This window comes from Hordeum vulgare, chromosome 4H (assembly GCF_904849725.1).
Source record: "Hordeum vulgare subsp. vulgare chromosome 4H, MorexV3_pseudomolecules_assembly, whole genome shotgun sequence".
NCBI classification, from domain to species: Eukaryota; Viridiplantae; Streptophyta; class Magnoliopsida; order Poales; family Poaceae; genus Hordeum; species Hordeum vulgare.
Window position 1 is genome coordinate 464,784,703 of NC_058521.1, and position 15,042 is coordinate 464,799,744.

General features: G+C 42.1%; 1 pseudogene; it reads left to right on the forward strand.

The window, feature by feature from the left end:
- LOC123450619 overlaps positions 1-15,042 on the forward strand; it is a 69,980-nt pseudogene that overhangs the window by 45,218 nt on the left and 9,720 nt on the right.

The window sequence follows — 15,042 nt, forward strand, 5'->3', positions numbered from 1 at the left end:
TATCTTATGATATTTTATTATCATTTAATCCTACTTATTCAGCTAAGGAAGAGTAACAGCACACATGCATAGCTAAGCCAGCTAATTCAGATTACAGCAATACATTTGCATAATAAAATCTGACAATATTTTACATCACCAGCCTCCAAGATATTTTACTTAGCATATTACATTTCACTTAGCATATTAAGAAACATTTTATAAATCTGACAGTATAACCACAAGGAGCAACTTGCATACCACTGGTTGGCCTCGGGTTTGACCTTGTCATCCTTGACATGGATGATCTTGAGGTGGTGCTTGCAAAATAGAATAAACAACAATCAGATACAATAGGGATAAAGTAAAATGATGCACTTATATCAATAAAGGAAAGCATTTGGACGAGCATGCACATACATGTAATACATGTGAAGCTAGCAAAGTTGTTGGATCAACAATATAGTGATGTAGTTAATACATGAGTACTAATACATGTAAAACACTTGGACCAGCATGCACATACACGTGTAGCAATGCACATACAGTTAATGCATCAGTACTAAACTGACAGTTGAAGCAAGCAACTAAATTGAAGCAGTTGGACTAGCATGCACATACAAGTGTAGCAATGCATCAGTATTAAAACATGTGAAACAGGAGGAAGTAATGTACTAAACTAATAGTTGAAGAAAACTATATATGCGAAGCAATGCATTAACTATTTACAACAATTACTTTTATGTTTTAACTTGTAATTTTATCCATGTACCTGCAATCATCTATAAGCAAAGTAATTACTCAACTGTATCCCTAATGGAGGCAAACATATGCATTCATAGAAACTGGTTGCCCCACATTTGGTGAATAAAGAAGCAAGCAGTGTGCAAGAAAGCAAGAAAAGTGCATAAGTGCTACTAATACAAGAAAGCAAGCAAGCAAAGTGCGTAAGTGCTACTAATACAAGCAAGCAAGCAAAAGAAGTGCTACTAATAGCAACAAGCATAGTGCTACTGATAGAAACAAGCAAGCAAGGAAGAAAATTGAAGAGGAGCAAGCAAGCAAGTACTGTTGATACCAACCCTAGTAGCTTCTTCTCCAAGTGCTACTGATACAAGCAAGTATTCCTGATGGAAACTCTAATTAACCAGAGGGGGGTAGAACGAACCACTAGGAATAAATCCCATGAACATGAACAAGAACCTCCAGGAGCTCCTAGATTGACTGAATCCTAACCCTAGATCGACCAGGTGGGGGATGTACCCCCATTTGTTACCCATCACAAATGCAGGACCCCATGATCCAGCCCCATTGATCCAGCCCCATGACAACTACAACCCTAACCCCACAAATCTAACCCTAACACCATGAACCCTAACCCTAACCCCATGAATGTACCGAACCATCCCAATTGATCCAGCCCCATGAACCCTAGAAGAACACATGAGGGGGATCTATCAAACCGTAGAAGAACACATGAGGGGGATCTATCAACGGGAGATGGGTCAAGGGGAGAGGTACCTATCGTCGTCGGCTGTTGATTATGTAGATGTACCCGCTGTCGTCGTCGATGTAGTCGTAGCCGTCGACGTCGATGTAGATGTAGCTGTCGTCGTCGATGTAGATGTAGCCGTCGACGTCGTCGATGTAGTCGTTGTTGATGTAGATGTAGCCGTCGACGTCGTCGATGTAGTCGTCGTCGGGGAGAGGGGAGAGGGGCGGCGGAGCACGGGAGGGGCGGCGGGGCGGCACGGAGCAGGGGAGGGGCGGCGGAGTGGGGAGTGGAATGGATCCCGCGTTGGTAGTGGGGAGTGGAATGGAGAGGGGAGTGGGAGAGGGAGTGGTGGGTCCCGCGTGGTAGTGGGAGAGGGAGTGGAGGGAAATTTTGGTGGGGTGGGAGGGAAATTTTGGTGGGGTGGGAGGGAAAATTTTCACTAGTTTTTTGGGGTTTGGAGGCAGACTTTTTCTTTTTCTTTTTTATAAACATTGTAGAAATAATGGTTAAAATCATACTGAATAGTTCAAGAAGACATCGGTACTAAATTTATATATCTTTTCTAGTTGGCAGGTCACATGTGATGATGCGACACGAAGGTTTCCCATTTTTTTATTTTATTTTTATTTTTCATGGCCGTTTCAAAATGCGGTCGAAACGGCGGGCATGACCGTTCCTACCTAGTGGTTGAATCTTGAAAACCTTTTGGTGTTTCTATGATTAAATAGATACTTGTGTACCTAGAAATTATTTTTGGAAAAAATAAAGAGCAAACTATAAGGCAGCCGCAGTTCAAATTTGACCCGCTTCCATCTGATTCGACATAGATTTGTCTTTTTCACGAGAGATGGATAAAAGCTTTTGACACCCAACCATTTTGTAAATTGTACATTAAATATGGCCTAGTATGTTAGAAAAATGATTTTGACCAATTTTGAAACAAATATATCGTAGGTCCTTCACAAAAAAACTCATTTCGGACACTTGAAAAATGAATTTTTCATACAAGGAAGATGAAAACTTCCTTAATCAACATTGTTTGTCACTCCAACATGCACCATTATGCAAAATATGAGACCATTTCAACAAACTATGCCATGAATATGGCCATGAGATTGATCATGTGGCTTGAAAGCCATGAATCTTCACACATGATAGCTCATTTGTGTGAACACTTTTTCAAAATAATTGTCGTATTACAAGTTTATTATTTTACATGGTAACTTTATCACATATGATGACATAATGCAAAGGTTTCCCTTTTTTTTAATTTTTCATGGCCGTTTCAAAATGCAGTCGAAACGGCGGGCATGACCGTTCCTACCTAGTGGTTGAATCTTGGAAACCTTTTGGTGTTTCTATGATTAAATAGATACTTGTGTACCTAGAAATAATTTTTGGAAAAAATAAAGAGAAAACTATAAAGCAGCCGCAGTTCAAATTTGACCCGCTTCCAGCTGATTCGACATAGATTTGTCTTTTTCACGAGAGATGGATAAAGGCTTTTGACACCCAACCATTTTGTCAATTGTACATTAAATATGGCCTAGTATGTTAGAAAAATGATTTGGACCAATTTTGAAACAAATATATGGTAGGTCATTCACAAAAAAACTCATTTCGGGCACCTAAAAAATGAAAAATGATTTTTTCATACAAGGAAGATGAAAACTTCCTTAATCAACATTGTTTGTCACTCCAACATGCACCATTATGCAAAATATGAGACCATTTCAACAAATTATGCCATCAATATGGCCATGAGATTGATCATGTGGCTTGAAAACCATGAATCTTCACACATGATAGCTCATTTGTGTGAACACTTTTTTAAAATAATTGTCGTATTACAAGTTTATTATTTTACATGGTAACTTGATCACATATGATGACATAATGCAAAGGTTTCCCAATTTTTTGATTTTTTTTAAATTTTCATGGGCGTTTCAAAATGCGGTCGAAACGGCGGGCATGACCGTTCCTACCTAGTGGTTGAATCTTGGAAACCTTTTGGTGTTTCTATTATTAAATAGATACTTGTGTACCTAGAAATGATTTTTGGAAAAAATAAAGAGCAAACTATAAGGCAGCCGCAGTTCAAATTTGTCCCGCTTCCAACTGATTCGACATAGATTTGTCTTTTTCACGAGAGATGGATAAAAGCTTTTGACACCCAACCATTTTGTCAATTGTACATTAAATATGTCCTAGTATGTTAGAAAAATGATTTGGACCAATTTTGAAACAAATATATGGTAGGTCCTTCAGAAAAAAACTCATTTCGGGCACTTGAAAAATGAAAAATGATTTTTTCATACAAGGAAGATGAAAACTTTCTTAATCAACATTGTTTGTCATTCCAACATGCACCATTATGCAAAATATGAGACTATTTTAACAAACTATGCCAGAAGATCAACAACTAGTGGTCATGATGTCTTTTTTGTGTGATTGATGGTCATGATTTGTTTATAGCAACATGTTAGGTCTTTTCATGGGCACTTAAAGACATTTGCAACAAATAAGAAGTCACTTAAACCAATCTATGAACAAATAAGATACAACAAGTAAGATCAACCAATCTATCAACATACTTGGGTTGAACAAAGATAAAGTCACTTAATCATTCATAATTAAGAGATTCTTCTCATCTTGCATTACAACATTACTACAAAAGAGCAACACACCAACAATAGCATAGTACAGTTACAAACATATCATAGTGGAGTCACTTAATCATACATAATATAGAGATTATGATCATCTTGCATTACAACATTGGTACAAAAGAGCAACACAGCAACACAACAACACATCAACCATAGCATAGTGGACTTCATCTTCAGCTCATCACCTCATCCATCCAAAATGTCCCTGATCATCTTCAACTTCTCTTGGTTCTTCTCCAATGCCTTCAACTGATCAGCAATCTGGATCTTTAGCTCATCCCTGCGTTTAATCAGATTCTCAATTCCTTTCTTCAGACCATCAATGTGAAGGTTGAGCACCAAAATTTCATCGTTAAGTTTGTCCTTCTCCTTCAAATGATTTGCCTTCTCGGTCCTAATGACCCTGCCTTGAGCTTCTGCAAGGTTGAGGAGTTGATTCACATCTTCTACTAGTTTGTCATAGTTTGCATCAAGATTTCTTTTCTCCTCTATGAGGTGGTGAATTTTCAGTGAATTCTCCAAATTATCATCCCTCCTAACACTCTTGTTGTCTTCCAACATTTCCCACAGTTTTAACAATGCATTTTGCATTGTGGGAGGCCACTCTTGGTCTACCCAACCAACAAAACCACAGTTTTGAGGTGGCTGCAATACAAAATAACCAGTACTTCAGCAATACAAATTAACCAGAAAATAACAAGCCAGAATTCTATAATAAACATGCAATGACAGTGCTGTAATAAACAAGCAATGACAGTGTTGTAACAAGCCAGAATCTTTTAGCTAAACTAGCAATGACAGTGCTGTAATAAACAATGACAGTCTGAATATTTGAGCTAAGCAAACAATGACACTGATGTAGTAAACACTGACAATCTGAATATTTGAGCTAAACAAACAATGACAGTGATGTAGTAAACACTAACAGTCTGAATATTTGAGCTAAACAAACAATGACAGACACTGACAGTCTGAATCTTTTGAGCCAGATAGAAAAAACAGAAGCAACTTCATGCATGACTATCACTAAAGAAGATAGAACTAACCGGCTGAGCACACACTAAAAATCTTCTCCCTGTCTCAAATCCTTCGAATGCTACACGACGCTCAGGCGGCAGTCCATGCTCCAAGCAAACATCCAGGGTAGAATTCTCGATGCCCATGTAATCTTTGTCGTCGATGCTAGCAGAGATCTAAAGAAGAACCAAGAAACAGAGATAAATCCCCAGTGTGAAGAAACCGAAACCCTAAACCTATCCCTAGCTCTACAAATTACCCGGTACATCATGCCGTCCGAGGAAGAGATGATGTCCAGGCTCGTTAGGTCGTTGCTACTCTCATCCTCGTAAACCATGGCGTAGCGGAGGTGGTGGCGGCCGACGAGCTTCGGCGACGAGGGGGCAGAGCGCGAGCAGAGTAGACTGGCTCGGTCGACCAGGTTCGAGCGAGACACAAAGACCGACTCAACCGGTTCGTGCCGACCAGGTTCGAGCGGGCCATTTTTTTTGAAGGTGTCTATGCCATTTGTTTTTTTTGTAAGATGTCCCGGACGGGACGTTCGAGTAACTGTCACATCATATAAAGAGGGAACTGCAACTCCGTCTCCCTCGTCTCCCACTTCGTCGCCTCGTCTCCCACTTTGTCTCCCTCGTCTCCCTCATCGCACCGTCTCCCTCGTCGCCTCGTCTCCCAATGGAGGGCGCTCGTCGCGCCGTCGCCGTTGCGGATCTGCCGAAGCAGCAGGAGGTCGACACGACCGCAACCGTTGTCACCGCCGCTGCGGAGGAGAAGGAGGTGCCTGTGCCGAAGCAGGAGGACACGACCGCAACCGTTGTCGCCGCTGCGGAGGTGCCGAAGCAGGAGGACACGACCTCGAGCGGTGCTGCGGACGATGAGGTGGGTTTTTTAGATAGGGTTTTCTGTTTTTTTATAGTTGATTCGTGCTTGAATGCTACATAGATTTATATATTGAGACTTGGATTTCTTTAATTTCAATCTTGATTTGTGCATGTGGATGTGGTAATGCTTCCCATTCCCCTGCTTACATAGTTATCGTTGATAAGCAGGAGATTATTTAGATAGGGTTTTCTGCTTTCATATATTCACAGAGCAGAACACACTCTGCTTTTGCATGTGTTGGCGAACTTTTGCATTTTGTTGGCTTGAATCAACGGAATCTTTCTCTTATTAGTAAAGATTTCACCTAAGTCATGTGCTTGATATATACGAACACCCATTATTCCTAAATTTCGCCTAGGTCTTCCCCCTCTCTTGCATTTTATTGGGATTATTAGTAGGGATTTAATAACAGTTAGGTTTTGAATTGGGATCTTGATTGCTACATGTGCTTAGATTTTATTATGTGTCGGATATGTTGATAGATTTGTTGTGGTTATCCCCTCACCGGGGCACGGCAGGGGCCGAGCAGCCCAATAGTGCAATGTTCTGCTATATAAAATGCATAACAGAGAGAATTGTCTTATGAAAACAGATAAGAAAAGATAATGAAGCGATACTTACAAATAGCTTGCAGACATCACATTTTGGATGAAAGCGCTCCTTGTAACAAGTTTTATGGTATGGATGGTTTCCTGACATGGAGAACTGCATGTTTTTGTTGGTAAAGTCAATACCAATGCAACATATAGTTACAGTATAGTCATATATTGGCTGATTACAAGCATATAGTTACAGTATAGTCATATATTGGTTGATTACGTCCATGGCCAATTTCATTGTGACATCCAGCACATGTCCTGACAAAAGAAGTGTATACATAACATATAGTTACATAGTACAGTTTGATTTTTTGAAAGGACATTTAAAGCTTTGTATGAAGGATTGAAAGATTGTATAAGTGAAATGCACAAAGGACAGACCCAGTGCAGAGAATAGGGTGGCTGATGCAGCAGCACTATGAATGTAATTAGAAGCACATTGTTGAATGCTTGACCTTTTGAATACTGTGTTACATAGTTTGTACTAATTGAGTTACTTATATTGTAGGAAAAGGAAGCTGCAGGCATGAAGAGGAAGCTCGCCAAGACTGGGTTCAAGATCCCGTATGACTCTGACTACGACGACGACGAACCATATGAGGTAGTCCCAACTATTTTAGTTCAGCGTAAGCACTATATAAATGCATGTTGGTGGGCTTTTTAATGAAATTGATGTAGAGAGTGTTTTAATGTTGTTTGTTTAATTAGATTACTGTACATGACTTTTTTCTTTGTTTGTTCATTAAAATTTGGTGTTTGTTCATTGCATCATTCTGAATCAGAAGTGTGTGTTCTGGCTGCATAATGCCTATATGAATGCATAAGGTGTGCGCAATTAATTTGTGTGTGCAGTATAACTCTGAAGATGACGTGGAGGACGGCAACAAAGAGTCCTTCATTGAGAAGGAAGCCCAAAAGATCAGGGAGAAGGGGAAGGCGGCCTACTTCAGGAGGGGAATGTTCAGATGCCCATACTGCACCACAAAGCCAAAGCCCAGGGATGGTGTTTATGAACAGCTGATGTCGCATGCACGCGGTTTATCACGGAGTGCTGATCAAGACATCAAGACCAGGGCAGAGCATGCAGCCCTCCTGAAGGCTCTAGGTCTGTTTTAGTCGTCACCCTCCATGATCCTCGGTTTATCGTCGTCGTTGTCTGTTGTACTTTTGCGCACTGTGTTATCGGCCTGTTGTGTTGTGAACTGTGTTAGAATGTCTTATACTTTTGATGTTAATTGTGGCAGGATGTTATGGCTGCTTCTATTTTGCTGCTTGATCTATTTTGCTGCTTCTATTTTGCTGCTTCACTGATGTTATGGCAGGATGTTATGGTCGACTAGATAGCACATGCAGATAGCAACAGCAACAACAACAACTGCCGATGGGTGAGGTGGCCGTGGCGTCAGCACCACCACCGTTGGTCACTAGCCTAGTAACGACCATTCATATTGGTCATTATCACCTAGAAATAAGGCAGTGCCAGGTGTTGTCCGCTTTATGACCTTTTCCAGTAAGCAAGTGATGACCTTTCTGATGAAAATGGTCGTTGGTTTTTGGGGCTAGGACCCCTCCAGACAGCTTACGACCAAATGATGTCAAATGGTCATAGATTTATGACCATTCCTTCCAGGATCACTAACAAAAGGTCGTTAGTTGACATATTTCTTGTAGTGACATCCTCGAGTCATCTCTCTGCTGCTACGAGAGGAGCTGCGATGTAGCACTCTTCCGCGACTGTTGGTGCCTTGATGCAGCACCCGTAGGGGGCTGCAAGCTGCCCGACGCTGTAATGCAGCTCTTCTCGCTGATTGCCAGCGTTGTGATGCAACATAGATGCAGTGCCCCCTGAACAACTGCACGCTATTAGTGTGAGATGCAGCTTTCTTCGATGGTCGCTCGCACTGTGACGTAGCCTCCATCGGTGCATGATTGGAGCTTCATCGGGATGTCGTTGTGCTCCGTTGGAACTTTGCCGCGCTGGTGGGGTCGTCGGTGCTTCAACGGGGCTGCAATGAAGCGTCATCTGGGGCTGCAATGGAGCGTCGCCGGGATCAAACGCCGCAATGGAGCTCCACCGATGCTGCATTGGAGCTTCGTTGACGCCGTCCATTCTACGCACCAGCTTTGTCTTGCTGCGTGGGTTGCAATGGAGCTTCATTCGGGGGTGTTTTGCGTGCTCGATGTTGCCATGGATAGCACCTAGAGGCTCCGGGTGCTGCCCGAGATCGGGTGTCCATTAGCATACATCGGACGGCTAACTACACGAAGCAACCGGCTTAATAATATGGCTACATACATCAATTGATGCAGAGGTCGGAAACTTCGTTCCTTCTTTTTTTTTAAAGAAAGATGATCTTGAGATAAAAAAACGTTTGCGAGCATCGATAGGCCGCGGTTCGAATTCGAGTCGGTTCCGCGGCCCGTGCTGCAAATCGAGGTCAAAGAATCGAGACGTACTCGATCCCACTCCTTCAGGGCTCGTTCGATTAATCTCCACCATAAAAGGATTGGACGGGATTGGATGAGTTTGAGGTGGATTTTGACTTGCTGGAATTTAATCCCTTCCAATCTCCTTCAAACCCCTTGAAATCCTATAAAACCGAACAAGGCCTCGAGGGCGCCGGCACACCAACCCACTCAAGAACCGAGTCCCCGATCGCAGCTTAGGACGCGGCTACCGCCGGAGTCGGACTCGGAGCCGGGGAAGTTCGACCAAGATTACAGGGAATACGGGGCCGACGACATGAGCGGGTGGGAGTTCGACGATCTTGAAGGCGAGCTGACGTGTGGTTTCTAGCAAATGCCTGAATAATTGATGTACAATCGTTATCGTTAGACTAGACATCTTCGCTGCATCCTGTGAACGTCGCGTTGCCATCCGCCCTGCACATATGTTATGTTGGGAGAGGAGCCGTTTACGATGTTTGATGCGTCCACATCTCCAGTGAAACTGACCATACTTGTAGTACGTACTCGTACGTAGATCAATAGTGAAAAGTCAACCTCCTCCGCTTTTACCCGTCTGTGTCGTCCTCCTCCTTTCAAGGCTTTCTTCTTTTCGCCAGCTTTTGTTGACAGCGGAAAGACCAAAGATGCCGAGGATAATGGAAAGAAGAAAAGAAGCTCTCCGCCCTTTCGCTGCCTGCGCAAAGGTACCTGCTTTTGCTTTGTCAACCTCTCTCGACTTTTGTGCTGTTGTTAATCCATACGTGTTCTTTTTCTTCAGAGCGTAACTGAGTAATAATTCGTCTCCTCAGTTTATTACTGGTTTGATCCTGAGTTGAGTTCCTGACACCGTTTGCAGCAATGGACCAAGGCACCCGTAGCTTTACTCATGCATACTTCGATCCAGAACCTGTTCAAATCTCTCTACCCTACTACTAGTAGTACCTTTGCAATACACAGGTAGGATTCGTAGGAGTACATACATCTAGTTAAGTCTTTTAAGCGATTTTACTAACAGTCTACATACAGAGCAAAATGATTGAATCTATACTCTAAAATATGTCTATATACATCCCTATGTAGTCCACTAGTAAAATCCCTACAAAGACTTATATTTTGGAACGGAGGGAGTATTTGTTTTTTACATTGTAGTTACTGTTTGTTCGGTGTGAAATGTGAAACTGCGAGAGTAACTTCAAAACGCGATCCATTTCGTTTGTCCGTTTGAATCTACACAGACACAAAAGTTGATCAAATGCGTCGATTCAAACGTACGCGCGTCTATTTTTTTACACCCGTAATCCATTCTAGGCCTAAATTTGGACGTCATTTGCATCGGCGCGTGCATGGAGCGGACACGCACCTCGCCCACGCGCTTCTTCCCCTGGCCCGCCAGTCAACGTCGCAGTCTCTTCTTCTTATCCTCTTCCCCCACCCACTGTCCGCGAGCACAAAAACCCTAGGTCGGCGACCCCATTTTTCCTGGCCACCCTAGCTCTCCAGCACTAAATCCACCAGCGGGGTGCCTCCTTCGTCTCGGCGCGGGATGCCTAGTGGTGGACCTGTGGCGGTGGTGGCGATATTTTACGCATCGTGTCGGCGGGATTCGGCGAATCCGACTGTCGGCGGACTCCGCTTGCCAAGGACTGGCCTGGTGCCGGTCCACCAGGCATGTGCAATCCCTCGGTGTCGCATGCGGGCGCTCAATCTGCCTTTAGCCGCTCGGGTCTAACCCGTCGCTGGTTTGCCGGCAAGGCCACAGTCGATCGTTGCCCTCGCTCGGCACTAGACCAAAAGCTTGCCGGCTCACCATTGTCATTTATAAAGTGCGACGGATGCCCACTGCAGGTCGTCTGACGCGTTTGTTGGACGCCAAAATATCCCGGTTGGGTGTTCGTGCAGTGCACGAATGACACGGTACGCATTTCCGTTCGATCTTTTGCTCTTTGATGATTCGATGCAATTTGGGTAGCTTATTTTCTTAATATTGTGTGTAGAATGGATGCAATTTTGGTATCGGAAAGAAAAATACATCTATCTGTTGATCTCGCGAAATTTGATAGATGTTCGTGCACTTCTATCTAGAATTAAAGTTATAAATGAGACTAAAGAAAAGACCAAAGGAGAAGCAACATCTAATTTTTTAGCACTGAAGAAGAAAGACGTTGTTAAGCTCAAGAATCCATAGGTCAACAACAAAGACATAAAGAAGATCTTAGTCCAACTAGTAGGAGTAGTTATCGACGTTGGACATCTTTTAAAATGTCTAATTGTGGTTCTTGTTTTCTTTGGTATTGTACTTGTAGCGAAGAATTGGTAAAAAAATATTGAAATGCATTTGATGAAATATACTATAACAATAATCTTCCTGGAATTGGAGAGCTCACATTCAATTGAGGTCTCCAATTAACATTGTGACACCCAATTTTGACTTGGACAACAATTTCTTAAAGCTCCTTCATTTAATTATTTTATTTATACCTTCATAACACTATACTCCTTAGTTTTAAAGAGTACAGTCAATTGACGTCTCCAAGACTGCAATTAAAATTGGATCATTTGATTTTGACCGGCTCAACAATTTCTCAAAACTCTCTCATTCAATTCCTTAGACAAATACATTATGCTTCCGAATGGGTTTGGTTTACGTTTTTGACCAAACTAGCAGTTTTTCAAAACAATCAATACCAACTGGCCTATAGAAACATATCAATCACACCCATGCAACTGTTGAGGTAGAAAATTTTCCACATATATAAGGTTTGTTAGAGCATATTTCTGTGTATGTGGTTTTGGTAATTAATGACAATTCCTATGGACTAATGGTTGCATTGAGTTATATTCGAAGGATTTGTCCATAAGCATTTCTTGAAGTCCATCTGTTGGTTTCAAGGAGTTTATACGATGACCAATGTGGTATTCAAAGTATTATCCAAAGATTGGTCATAATGACACAAGGTTGATCAAGACTAGGCAAAGAGTAAATCAAGATGATCAGCACACAAAAGTGTACAAAATGTAACAAGAAGGATCAAGTGGTCCCATGGTATAGTAAGCATTGTCCATAACGCTTTTGTGTACTAACCCATGGTCTTCGTGAGAGTTCTATGTGAGGTTAGGTGTGTTTCCATGGGTTTGCGTCAAGAGGAAGATCTCATTCAATCTATGAAAGATGACATCAAGTGGTGATCGTCATCAAGATTGCGGTGTGCAAGTTCAAGTGGAGCATCACGAATATATCATGCTTGATGCTTGCCGTCCATTATGGTGGCAATGGACTTGTGAAGATGTGTTGAAGAGTGGCTCACCCATAGTGAGTATGGGGGAGCAATCAACTAGTCTTCATCAAACCAAGGCAATCAAGAAAGGTGATCCATCTTGAGGAAGCCAAGATCATCGTCATCTAGCTCAAGACGACTAGGTGCAAGGTTCAGGTTTCATTAAACCAACGCAATCAAGAAAGGTGGTCCATCTTGAGGAAGCCAAGATCATCATCATCTAGCTCAAGAGGACTAGGTGCAAGGTTCGGGTTTGCCCTTGATAGGTTTTCTATTTTAGGATAGATTGTCGTAGTGTCAAGGGGGCTCTCAAGTGAGTAGCTTGATCGTATCGTTCATTGAGAGCTCAAACCATTTGCATCCTTGCATCATATTTCTTTGTTCTTGTTTGGTGTTTCACTTTGTAGTTTTAGAGTTTATGGTCATTTTCATGACAAGCTCGAGTTCATCGAAAACGGAGTCCATATGCATCTTCTATGATGTTTTCGATGTTGGAAGTTTTTTTCGGTTCTTCATTCGTTGAGATTGCTGTTTTGGATAGCTCTTGTCGTTTTGAATCCAACAAGCTTGAGTTTGCTCGATTCGGTGCTCGTATACGAAAGTTATAGTAGTTTGAGTGGCCAGCGGTAGTACCGCATGTGCGAGTGGTAGTACCGCTCTTGGAGCGGTAGTAGTTTTTTACTACGGCTCTCTGGCGATAGTACCGTTCGGTACTACCGCGTCGTCAGAATTTTGCACAACCGCAGCCTCAGCAGTGGTAGGCACGGAAGTAATTTTTTACTACTATGGTCGGTGAACCTACTGTGCGGTAGTACCGCTCTCCTCGGGCTGTGAGTGGGGGTAACGATTGGATTCTTTTCCCCACTATATAAATGGGTCTTCTTCCCCATTGGATCTTATTCATCCGCTGAGCTCGTGTTCTTCCCCATTGTTGACCTTCTTAGAGCTAGCTAACTCTCAATCCCTCCAATAATTCTTGCTAGTTCTTGAGGGAAAAGAGAGAGGAGATCTAGATCCACATCTCCACCAATCACTTTCTCCTCTATGTGAGGGGAACCCCTTGGATCTTGATCTTGGAGTTCTTTATGAGCTCCTTGTTCTTCCTCTCATATTTCTCCATAACTTTTGTTTTTTGGAGGGATTTGAGTGTGAGGGACTTGACCACTCCATGTGTTCTTGCCACTGCATTAGTTGCATCAGTTTGAGTTCTCGACGGTGATACGTGGAAGTGAGAAGTTGAGAAGCTTATTACCCTTGGGTACTTGGTACCCCTAGAGATTGTTCTTCGTGGATGCTTTGGCATCCTAGAAGCTTGGTGGTGCCCCGGAGCTCAATCATTGTGGTGTAAAGCTCCGGGCAAGCGTCGGGGTCTCCAATTAAGTTGTGGAGATTGCCCCGAGCATTTATGGTCACCTCGAAGCCATATGTCATTGTGGTGAAGCTTCGTGATGTTGTTGGGAGCCTCCAATAGTTGTGGAGACTGCCCCAACCTTGTTTGTGCGGGTTCAGTGACCGTCCTCAAGGGTCCCTTAGTGGAATCACGATATCTTGCATTGTGCGAGGGCGTGAGGAGATTACGGTAGCCTTAGTGGCATCTTGGGGAGCATTGTGCCTCCACACCGCTCCAAACGGAGATTAGCATCTGCAAGGGTGTGAACTTCGGGATACATCGTCGTCTCCACGTGCCTCGGTTATCTCTTACCCGAACCCTTTACTTATGCACTTTACTTTGTGATAGCCATATTGTTTCTTGTCATATATGTTGCTATCACTTAGTTTTTATCTTGCTTAGCATAAGTTGTTGGTGCACATAGAGGAGCCTAGTTGTTTTAGGTTTTGTGCTTGAAAAATTAAATGTTAGTTTTATTTCGCACTTTTTCTAGTCTAACCATAATTATTTTAAAGCGTCTATTCACCTCCCCCTCTTCTAGGCGACTAACACATCCTTTCAAGGTTGATTAGCATATAATATAGAATCACACCATGAAATGCCCATCAAATTACCGAATTATAAATAAAAATAAAACACACTATGTCGTCTCCCCCAAACATCAAATGGAATATTCCATTAGTTTTAAAATATAAGGGGTATTTGTTTTCTGAAAAGTCAAATTCCTGAACTTTGACCAAGTAAAGAGCAAAAATTTCAACACCCACAGTATTAAATAAAAAATATGATAATTCATTTAATAATGAATCTAGTCAAAACAATTTGATATTACGGATTTTGATACATTTATCTAACAATTTAATCAAATTTAAAAGGTTTGACATTTTAAGAAAGTAATACACGTTTTATTTTGAAACAGAGTGATTAGGAGCACAACAAATCACACCCAATCCTTCTAGTAGAAATAACGTTTAAATCCGAAACGAAACAAATATGTGATTAAAAAATGAATGTTTACGAGCAATGAGGACGAGATTTGGATCATCCCGTTGAATGCACGGTCGATTCATTTGCAAAATGGGACGGATACATCGACCCAAACGAATAAAAGACGTACAAAAAGTGCATTCATTTAGATCACGCGGTTGAAGTTGCTCTAATTACTTTTCCAAAAAAAAAGGAAGTTGTTCTAAGTACATGATACAACGCACAGGAGTACGTACTACAACTTCGATACACACCCACATAACAGTATAGCTACTCCAGCACACATACAACGTTGCTCTAA